This window comes from Callospermophilus lateralis, chromosome 14 (genome assembly GCF_048772815.1).
Source record: "Callospermophilus lateralis isolate mCalLat2 chromosome 14, mCalLat2.hap1, whole genome shotgun sequence".
Taxonomy (NCBI): Eukaryota; Metazoa; Chordata; class Mammalia; order Rodentia; family Sciuridae; genus Callospermophilus; species Callospermophilus lateralis.
In genome coordinates this window covers 13,191,617-13,202,236 of record NC_135318.1, presented here as the reverse complement: position 1 = coordinate 13,202,236, position 10,620 = coordinate 13,191,617, and the positions used below count along the sequence as shown (strand labels likewise).

General features: G+C 36.7%; 1 pseudogene; it reads left to right on the top strand.

Annotated features, from left to right (window-relative positions):
• The first annotated feature begins 9,889 nt into the window (after positions 1-9,889).
• On the top strand, positions 9,890-10,383 carry LOC143380700 (protein Abitram pseudogene; annotated as a pseudogene).
• Positions 10,384-10,620: the final 237 nt, after the last annotated feature.

The window sequence follows — 10,620 nt, the reverse complement described above, 5'->3', positions numbered from 1 at the left end:
AATGCTCTGTTGAAAAATGAAGTTAATAGTGAGTGCTCATTCCCGTGAAGTAACTTGGGATCTTTTTACCAGAATGTGTGTTTGAGACATACAATAAATAAGTTTCCCATGGTTTGAATGAAAAGAGATAAGAACATAAAACTCATTTCCAAAAAGAGCAATAGTGAGCCCCATTAAAATACAGTGATTAAGAGCTCAAGCCTTGGAGACAGACAGACCTGGGTTCAATCCTTAAACTGACACCTAATAGTTGTGACAAGGCTAGGCATTTACTATAAACTCAACAAGCTTCAGACTCCACATCTATGAAATGGGAATACAGTAATCTACTTCAAAGTATTACTATGAAGGTTAAATGTGATATTCCACATAACTTCACAACAGGAACACATGAAAGTAGACAATTATTATTTTCCTCTAAACTAAGGGAGAGAACATGAAACTGTAGCCATTACTTAGTTCTGACATCGAAGATCCCCAGTCTTTCTCCTGTATGCCCCAATGCCATTATAAAGAAATTGTATTTTGCTAAAGACAAATTGTATTCATAATTCAATAACTGACCTACATCTTTCAACTAGTTATTCCAGGTCTGAGTAGCAGTTGCATTAACAATAAAACTTTTACCAGAAAATACACTCATTCCAACCTGCTATTATAGAGCTTTGGTACTCAATATGAATCACAGGCTGGTTGAGGGTACCAGTACAGACCAGGTAGCAACTTATGCAACTTCTAATCAAAAAACATTTGGCAAGAACTGAAAATGTCAGAAAATAAGGAGGGAAGGAAAGAGCATGAGGTAAGACAGGCACTTGAGCCTCAAGTATGAATAAGATGGATGGTTAGCGATAGGGCTGTGCCAGAAATTGGTAGTGTGGATGATTTGTCTTGGATGAGCTTGTCTCAAACAATAATTCTTGTTTATGTGCAATTTTCACACTACTTTTGTTGGAAAATATGAAGTTCCTCAACATAGGACCTCAAGTTCTTCCAGAGAACAATTATAATAAATAGTTTTAGAACTACAACAAGGTTGGCGCAGATGGGAGCAATCAGAGAACAAGGACAGTGGGCAGCAAAGGGAGAAATGGCACAGGAACAATAAAATCAGATGAATGGAAACACAAATTGAGAAGGAGATCATCACTGTAGTGTGAGCTCTTCCTTCTGTCCCAGGGAGTGGCCAATGATTTCTAGAGCCTCCCCTCCAACTTTCTATCACCTCTTCCTTTTAAGCACAAATTAAGAGCATATGGAAGGCAGAGAACACACCTTCCATCCCTGTCTGACCATGTGAACTCAGTAAAACGCTAGTTGAAAGACTGATTAAAATCTGAGTAACCTCTGTAGTGTGGAAGTATCTCAATCACAGTGCAACATTTTCCTACTCCAACTCAACATTACCACATTCTACAAGTTAATGTGGCTGAGTCTTTTTTTTTTTTTTTTTTCCTGTGAGTGTAAACTACTAAGCAATGTTTGTGAACCATCTCTACCGTTCAGGGCGGATGGCTTCAAAACTAAGTTCTCTGATGCTAATGGTCTCAGTGTCCTATTACTACAAACTAATCTGTTTAATGTTTGAGAGGAAATGCATAAGCTTATGGCCCTTTCCATCTAAACAGTCTGTTAATATATTTATATTTTTTAATTATGGTATTTGCAAGAAAATTGCACATGTGACATCTTTTGGACATAGGAAAGAAGTCTAGCCTAAAATCTGAATGCTAAAGTAAAGTAGTATGGTATATCAAAAAAGTCATTCATGACATCCCAATTCAGATTATGTCTCAGCTTTAAAATGTCATTTGATACTGAACACATTATTTACCCTTTTGAACTTCTTTTCTCCATCTGTAAATTAAAAGGGGTTAAAAGAGAGGAACTTCAAAAGCTTCCTCGTAGTCCTGAAGCTGAGTCAGGTAATAGTTTAATATGTAACCAAACTTATACCACACACATGTTATAATGCTCCCAAATAAGAAAACATGGAATTACTATTTAAAATGAGCCACTGCAGAAAAAAATTAAGGTGTATATCTGGAAAAAGAGATGACTAATGAAATAATTCACCAATGAAGAAAATGAAAATTAAATTGAATCTGAAGAAATTAATGAGGAAGAAAAAGATTTTGATAGTTTTCCAAAACTAAAGTTAAGCCAAGATGTTCAGTAAGAGTTTAGCAATAGTTAAGATAAAAACTAAAGGATTTGAACAAGTTGTTCTAATTTTAGCATCAAATAAAAGCTTAAAATGGAAATTAATGCATTTACTCCCACAAGATGGGGAAATCAAAAAAAAAAAAAAAAAATATATATATATATATATATATATATATATATATATATATATATATATATATAATTTTCAAACAAAACAATGTTAATTGCAAAACTATTTAAGTTATTTATGACTGAGAAATGGTCAACACAACACTGACATTTGAACCATTTCCTATAAAGCAATCTAAAAAGATAAAATCCACTCAATTTCCCTAAAATATCCATATAAACATTTATGTAATAGTCTTGGGAAAATCCTGTATAGTGCTCTTGAATTATCTTAAAAGTTTAATTAACCTTCACATAGCATTGATCCATGGGGAAATGTTTTAGTTTCAACAGGAAACAACATTATAAAATAATTATGGCTCATTTATAGGTTGAGCTTTACAAATATCAGAGAATATTATCCTATATATCCACAAAAGGGATAAACTTAGGGCATGAAAACTCCCCTACTTTGTGTTATTTCTTAGGTCACCAAGCCCACCCTATTCTCCTTCCAAAGGGCACACCATATATAAGGCACAATATAAAGCAAGAATTCTTGTCTACTCTTATTGTTCAAAGTCTTAGTTCTAAACCACACTTTTGAATCCTTTCCTTGCAGTTGATTTCATACTGCCATTTAACATTTGACTACTGATCTGCACATTTCCCCATTTTCATCCATACCTTGCCTTCTGAATTTGTCAGGTACTACCACTATGCTAGCATTCAACTTAGTTTTTCTGACCAGGGCTTGTCTTATGATGTGAGTCCTCTGACCATCCTGAATTTGCACCCTTAAGGATTCTACTTGGCCCCAAGACTTTCTACCTCAATATGCTATGAAGATGGGGCTGCCATTACTTGTCCTCCGTCTATTCAAAAAAAACAAGATCAATGTTTTTATAATATTCTAATGGGTAGTGCTATGGGTTTAGAATAGTTTGCCCTCTGATATTCATGTTGAAATATTATGATATATTAGGGAATGGAACCAGATGTAACCTTCAAGAAGTGGTTAGGGATCTGCCCTCATGAATATATTACTCAGTTCATGTAATTAATTGATTAATGAGTTAATGGGTTATCTCAGGAGTAAGTTTGCTAACAAATGGAGCTTGTATAGGTGTCTAGCTCTCCCTTCTCTAACCACATGATAGCCTGAGTTGCCTTCTCTTCCAGTAAGAAGGCCATTTCCAGATGAGACCTCTCAACTTTGGACCAAAACCATAAGACAAAATAAACTTCTTTATAACTTTCACAGTCTTTGGTATTATATTATTGGTATCAGAAATTGGACAAAGACCACATGTAAGACTTATCACTGGTTCAAGTTACATAACATTGAAAAGCCTTACCACTGTCTGATTATTTTAAATGTTGACTGGGCATATTGAAATAAGAGCATAGATCATAATTGTTGTTCATTTGGTCAGTAAATAACAGTGCCAGGTGCTAGGCACCAACAGTGAAGAAGATACACTCCATGTCCATGGATATATTCAAACCTAGTGTGGATAATACTTCGAAAAGTAATTATAAGATAGATGAAAGTTTTAAAGTAAAAAACTTAAATACTGTAGAAATATATAACAATAATAAAGGATAAATAGTTTATCCTGAGGTTCCAAAGAAATCTAGGTAAGCAAGGAAGTTTACAAATAAAGACATTTTGGACTGGAAAGAGGGAATGACCAGCTTGTCCTATGATGGTAATAGTAAACTACACTTATTTCTCTGCCTTGTTATGTATTTTCTAAATGAAACCACTTAATCCAAGTAACAAGTTAAGAAGACTGCATGATAGAGACTGGTGACTAAAGGCAAGCAATGAAAAGTTTATGGTAAATGAATATTTAGAAATATTGATTCAATTAAGTTAAAATGTTATAGATAAAAGAGGACAACATGAAGAAAAATAAATGTTATACACTTACAAAACAAGCATTTCTTCTGATGCTTTTTTTTCTAAAAACGGCATTATTTTTCAATAGCAAAGGCACATCAGTCTCTCAAAATACACCTGCACAGTTTAAAACTCAGTTTTGTTTCATTATCTGATTTAACTTCAGTTTATCTTTAAAGGTCTAGATGATACTTTGTTCTCTAAAAAGACTTAAATCTAGATAGAGAGAGCTTCTCAGAACTCCTGCCAACTTGACTGTTTATAATCCTTGTGGCCATTCATTGTTTTTATGTGCATAAAAGTATTTTTATTTGCACATTTTTTAAGCTTTAGTGCAGCAGGGACCACATATCAAAGCTTTGGGCCTACATTTTAGTGTTAAATAGTAATAAGAAACTATCTATGGTAAACAGACACTTAGGATGCCCTTCAAGATTCTCACCCCTTGGATTATACAATCTGTATAAAGCCCTTCCCTTGAGTTTGATAAGGATTTGTGCAGATGATGAATTCTAAAGAAGAAGAGATTTTTGCAGATGTAATTAAGGGCCTTAAGCAGTTGACTTTGAATCAATCAAAGTCAGATTCAAATAATTAGTTACTGAGTGGGTGTGTTAGTTTTCTATTATCATAACAAACACCTGAGATAATCAACTTATAAAAGGAAATATTTCTTTTGGCTCATAACTTTAGAGGCTTCAGTCCTTGATCAACTGGCCCTGTGCTTTGGATCTGTGGTAATGCATCATGGCAGAAGCTCATGGTGGAAGAAAACCACTCATGACTTGGAAGCAAAAGAGAGGAAGAGGAAGGGGCTGAGTTCCTTTTATGATGCACTCCGGATGATCTAAAGACCTCCCTCTAGGCCCACCTCCTCAAGGTTCTAACACCTTCGAGTAGAACCTTTCTGGAGACCAAGCCTTTAACACATGGTCCATTGGTAAGCTTTTCAGATCCAAAATATAGCAGTAGCCTGACCTAGTGAGATTAGTTCTTTATAGGAAACTGGAAGCTTCAGATTTCTCCTGCAGAGCTTGAAAAAGCTACTGTTAATTCTGCAGCTGCAAAGAAATAAGTTCTGCCAATTCTGGACTTGGAAGAAGACTTTTTACCTCAGATGTGACTGTAGTTCCAGCCAAACCCTTGATTGCAATCCTATGAGACTGAGCAGAAGGTCCAGCTAAGCTGGGCCCACACTCTTGATCCACGGAAAGTGTGAGATAATCAATGGGTATTGTTTTAAGCAAAAAGTTTGTATTAAATGGTAGTGAAGCAATAAGGAACTAGCACTGTATCTATGCTTATTGTGCACACCTGTGTAGCAAGGGCTGGCAAGAAAGAAGCTGGTTTCTTCAAGCACACAGTGATAGTGAATTAGTCATCTAAGGCTGCCATAACAAAATACCACAGACTGAGTGGTTTAAACCACAGAAATTATTTTCTCATGGTTTTAGACGGTGAGAGTTCAAATTCCAGGTGCCAACAGTTTAGTTTCTGGGGAGGCCTCTCTCATCTTTTGCCTTGTCCTCGCCTGGTCTTTCTTCTGTTCACAGCTTTAGAGAAAGAGAGAGAATAATCCAGTGTCCCTTTATAAGGACACAAATCCTATTTAGTTCAGGCCTCACCCTTATAAACTCACCTAGCATAATCTCTTCCTTAAATGCTTTCTCTCCAAATACAATTACACCAGGGGTTGCTCACTTCAATTTTGAAGATAAAGTAGAAATTCTCAGTAAAGCAAAGTTTAAGTCTTACAGAACAGCAACATTATTCTGGTGGAATGCTGGGCTTTGTTTTGAAAGAAATTAGCCAGGAAGAGAAGGCTAGAGAAATGGAACAGAATTTTGTTGAAATTACAACAAGAGTTATACAAGAGTATCTATTCAACAACTAGATATCTATTCAGCTAAAAAAAAAAAGTTATTGAAGTGCTAAAAGTTACAAACAAATCTTAATTCAACTTGTTTTTTTTCAATTTTTAAAATTTTTGTTATTTATTTTTAGATTGACAAAATATGCATACATGTATTCTATTCAGCATGTTGTTTTGAAATATGCACTGTGGAATGGCTAAATGGTTACTTAACATATGTATTGTTATAATTTAGAAATGAGGTGTCCCCCAAAATCTCATGTGTGAGACAATACAAGAGGTTTCGAGAATAAATGATTGGGTTATGAGAGCCTTAACCCAATCAATGTTACTTCTTTGATAGGTGGGTCATTGGAGGTGTGCCTCTGAGTATATGTTTTATGAGATGAGATCAATCTCTCTATGCTTCTAGTGCCATGTTCCCAGTTGCTTTCCTCCTCCATGCCTTTCTGCCGTGATAATCTGACTCCCCTCCAGCCCAGAGGAATGTAGTCTGCTGTCTATGGACTGAGACCTCTGAAACTGTGAGCTGTCAAATAAACTTTTCCTCCTCTAGTTGTTCTTGTCAGGTCTTTTAGTCACAGCAGCTAAAAAGTTGACTGAAACATGCATTATCTCACATACTTATCACTTTTTGTATGGTAAGAACATTTAAAATTGCTAGTGTTGGCAATATTTGGGAATCAGTACATTGCTGTTACCTATAGTCAGCATGTTATAACTCTAAAAAAATTGTAACTCAATTTGTTGGGTCTTTTTGCTTATTTCTTTGTTTTCCAATAATGAATCTACCTACTTTATTATGTTCAATATAATTAAATGTGGCAAAAGGTCAAGAGTAAGTTCATTGAAACCTCAAATATTTTTATGGCAGTTCCAAAGTATATTTCACAAAACAAACCTCAAGAGGCAATTAATATAGGGCTCTGCATTCATAAAATATGATATAAATTTTAAGTCTCCACCAAAGACCAACCATACCCATTATCTCATGAAAGGCCAATAAGGAGAATCTGGAACAGTGGTTTCCAAATTTGGTGCTTTAAAAGAGTCACTTGGTGGCATGTTTAAAGACTAACAGTACTCACTGTAGTCTTACTGAATTAGATCTTGGAGATAGTGGATGCTTCAAAACATTAAAGTCTTCACAGGCATCACTAGAGCATTAATTTAAAACAAGTTGGCAAGACATATCTCACATGTTTTTGTTTGTCCTTTTGTCACCATGATTAGCTAAACATTCCTACATCATCCTTCATCCTTCATGGAGAAAACTCAGGTTTAAAAGAATTCAGAAGTGACCCTGCCTCATCTGCTGATACAAAATGATAGGTCACAATCCAGGACTGTTCAACTCCAAAGTATACTCCTTATTACATTAAGCTTCCTTCCTGGATCTGCAAAATCTCATATTTCATCCAGAAATCTCTGAGTGTATTCAATGAAGACTTGCTTAGTATCTACATATTCAGCTACTCCACATAAAAGGATGAAAAAGCACAGTCACTGTCTCTAAGAAGCTTAGAGGTTTGTTTAGGGAAGAAGAAAACAGTGAGTAGATAAACTCAAAAGTTTTAAGGATGGTGTCCCATGGTGCTTCAGGGGAACAGAATCAATAGGATGTAGTACTAGTCAGCTTCCTATCACTATAACAAAGTACTGTAATAATCAACCTATAAAGAAAAAAGTTTTACTTTGACTCAGTTTTGGACATTCAAGTCTGTGTTCTATTGGCCCTAATGTTTTGATCCTCTCATGTGGTGGAAGTATGTGATGGAAAAAAACTGCTCAATTCATGTGGGGACAGATGCATGAAGTACTGCATACATGGCATACATTAAGGGTGTCTGAGTGGCAGGCCAATACCCTGGAGCTAGATGTGTGAGCAGTTGACCACTTACCCGTAGGCACAACCCTGGGCAAGAAGCCATGTGTTGCAGTCCCTGCACTTGCTCTATGGCCTGCTCCTTGATTGGTTGCTGCAAGGACAGTTAGCAAAAAATTGTACTGGTGGCTGCCTATAATCTGCTTAGCTATTGCCTAAGTGTATATATATATATATATATATATATATATATATATATATATATATAGTAACTGTGCAATAAAATCAGACCTGCTTCCTGCTTGGTCTCTGGAGATCCTGAATAGCTACTCTATAGCCACACTCTCCTCTACCCTGTTCTGTGGACCTCCTCACTGGATGAGAGAAAGCCCACACAAACTCACAACCAGAAAAACAAAGAATAGAAATAATAAGGGGCTGCAGTTCCACAATGCCCATTGGGAATATATGCCCAATAACTCAGTGACCTTCTCCTAGGCCCTGAATCTTAAAGGTTCAACTATCTCCCAATAGCAAAACTCTGGGGAACAAGCCTTAACAAACGGGTCTCTGAGAGATACTGAAGATCTAAACTATAATCTGAAGAAACAGATTTTTAAAGAAGTACTGATGCTTATGATTACAGAAGTAGCTAAGATGCAGAATTCAGCCTGCAATTTAAAGAGTCAGGAAAGCTGGTGATATAGTTCCACTCCAAATCTGAATGCCTGAGACCAAGGACACAATAATGTGAAGCCCAGCCTGAGTCTGAAGGCCCAAGACCAGACACTCCACATGCAAGGGCAGAAGATGGATGTCCCAGCTTAACAAGGGAGCAGATAATTTGCCTTTTCTTCACCTTTCTGTTCTATTCAGTCCTCACTAGGCAGAATGATGCCCATTCATGTTGGTGAGAATGGATCTTCTTCTCTTTGGTCTATCTATTCAAATGCTAGTCTTTTCCAGAAACACCTCAGACACATAAAAAATATTTTACAAGCTAACAGGACTTCCTTTAGGCAGGTCAAGACAATAAAACAATTAACCATCACAAAGTCGAACAATAACTGATACAGTTCCAGCCATGAAAAAATATGGTAAGTGGCCTTAAAGAGTTTAAGGTGAAATGCCTGACCAAGGGGCTGGGGACAGAGGCTGATGAGTGGATCAGGGAACACAGAGAAAATGGAAGTGGTATTTGACCTTGGTTTTACAGGTACTCTGTTGTCTACAGAGCAGAGGACAATAGAGGTCTCTTTCTTTTTCCCACCACCATTTTCTAGGGACATTCCCTCTAGTTCTGTGGTCCACCTTCTGAAGGACTGATTCACAAAGTTCTCCAAACAGGCCATAAACATACCTGCAAAATTTTGGGTGGAAAATTCTGGGGTCATAGGTACTTGGAGCATGATATAGAATGCAGAAAAGAATAGTATGTGGGCTTAGGAAAGACATAAGTTTTTGCTTTTAATCGATTTTGTGTCTTTTTGATAAGTATGGTTAAGGATGTTTAGAGTGGGCTCTTTAAATCGTGGGGTCTGTATTGTCCCAAAGATAGTGCTTTTTATTGTCACAGTCAGATAGGATTTGGCACACAGTATTGGGGTAGGAAGGAACAGGAAAGGGAAAGGAGAAAATTCTTGGCAGAAGGAAATAAGTAGATAAAATTTTAAGAAAAGGGGAGTAATGGAATGGTCAAAGAGTGAGTAATTCAGAAGTTTATGAGAAGCAGAGATTTACAAAGTTCTTGTTTCCTGAAGGGGTTTCCCTCTTATTCTCTTCCTGTGGTCTCTGCCTCTTCAATAGATTGAATTGTGTCCCCCTTAAAGTTCCTATGTTGAAGCTGTAATTCCCATTACCTCTATGACCTTCTTTGGGAATAGAGTCATTGCTGGAATAATTTTTAAGATAATGTCATATCAGAGTAAGGTTGACCTCTACTTCAATATGACTTACAACCTTATAGGGAGAGGAATTCAGGCCACAGCTACTGAGCCTAAGGCTGTGAAACATGCAGTGCTGTCACTTACTCATGAATTCTAACTTTACTCAGTGGTATAAGCAGATGTCAAAGGAAAAACCCTGTGAGTATCACTTTATACAACAGTACTCTAGCTGGAATATGTGTCATCACATTGACAGGACCTCATCCAGTTCTTCAAAGTAGAAAACCAATTACAAGAATTTGCTATCAGATCGGTACCAACTATAGCGGACTTCAGAACAAGGTCTCTGGGAAATTTAAGTGGAGGATAGATATTTTAGCTATCTAAAATAGCTAGATAAAGCATATTTCACTCAATGGAGAGAAATATGCTTTATCTAGCTATTTTAGAGTACAACTGATGGAAGCAAATAAAAACATTCTCCAGAAGCCATCTATTCTTGAAGAAAAGCTATCCACTGAAGGCTACATTGCAGTTGTGCTACCCAAATTTGAAGAAAGCAAAAGGATAATGGATGGGTTACTGACAAAAACAATATGAAGAGGTCGTGGTGAAATGATTTATGCCACACAGCTGCATCATGAAGTCTGAGATGGAGTGGAAATCAATGTAGGCCTAATCCTTCACCTCTCCCAGTTTCCACCCTTTCTCTCTCTCTCTCTCTCTCTCTCTCTCTCTCTCTCTCTGTCACACACACACACACACACACACACACAAAGGGACATACATATTTACTTCATTTACTCATGGTGGTGGGGAGCAGGTTTGGCCGTGGCCTGGGTGTAGTAATCAAGAA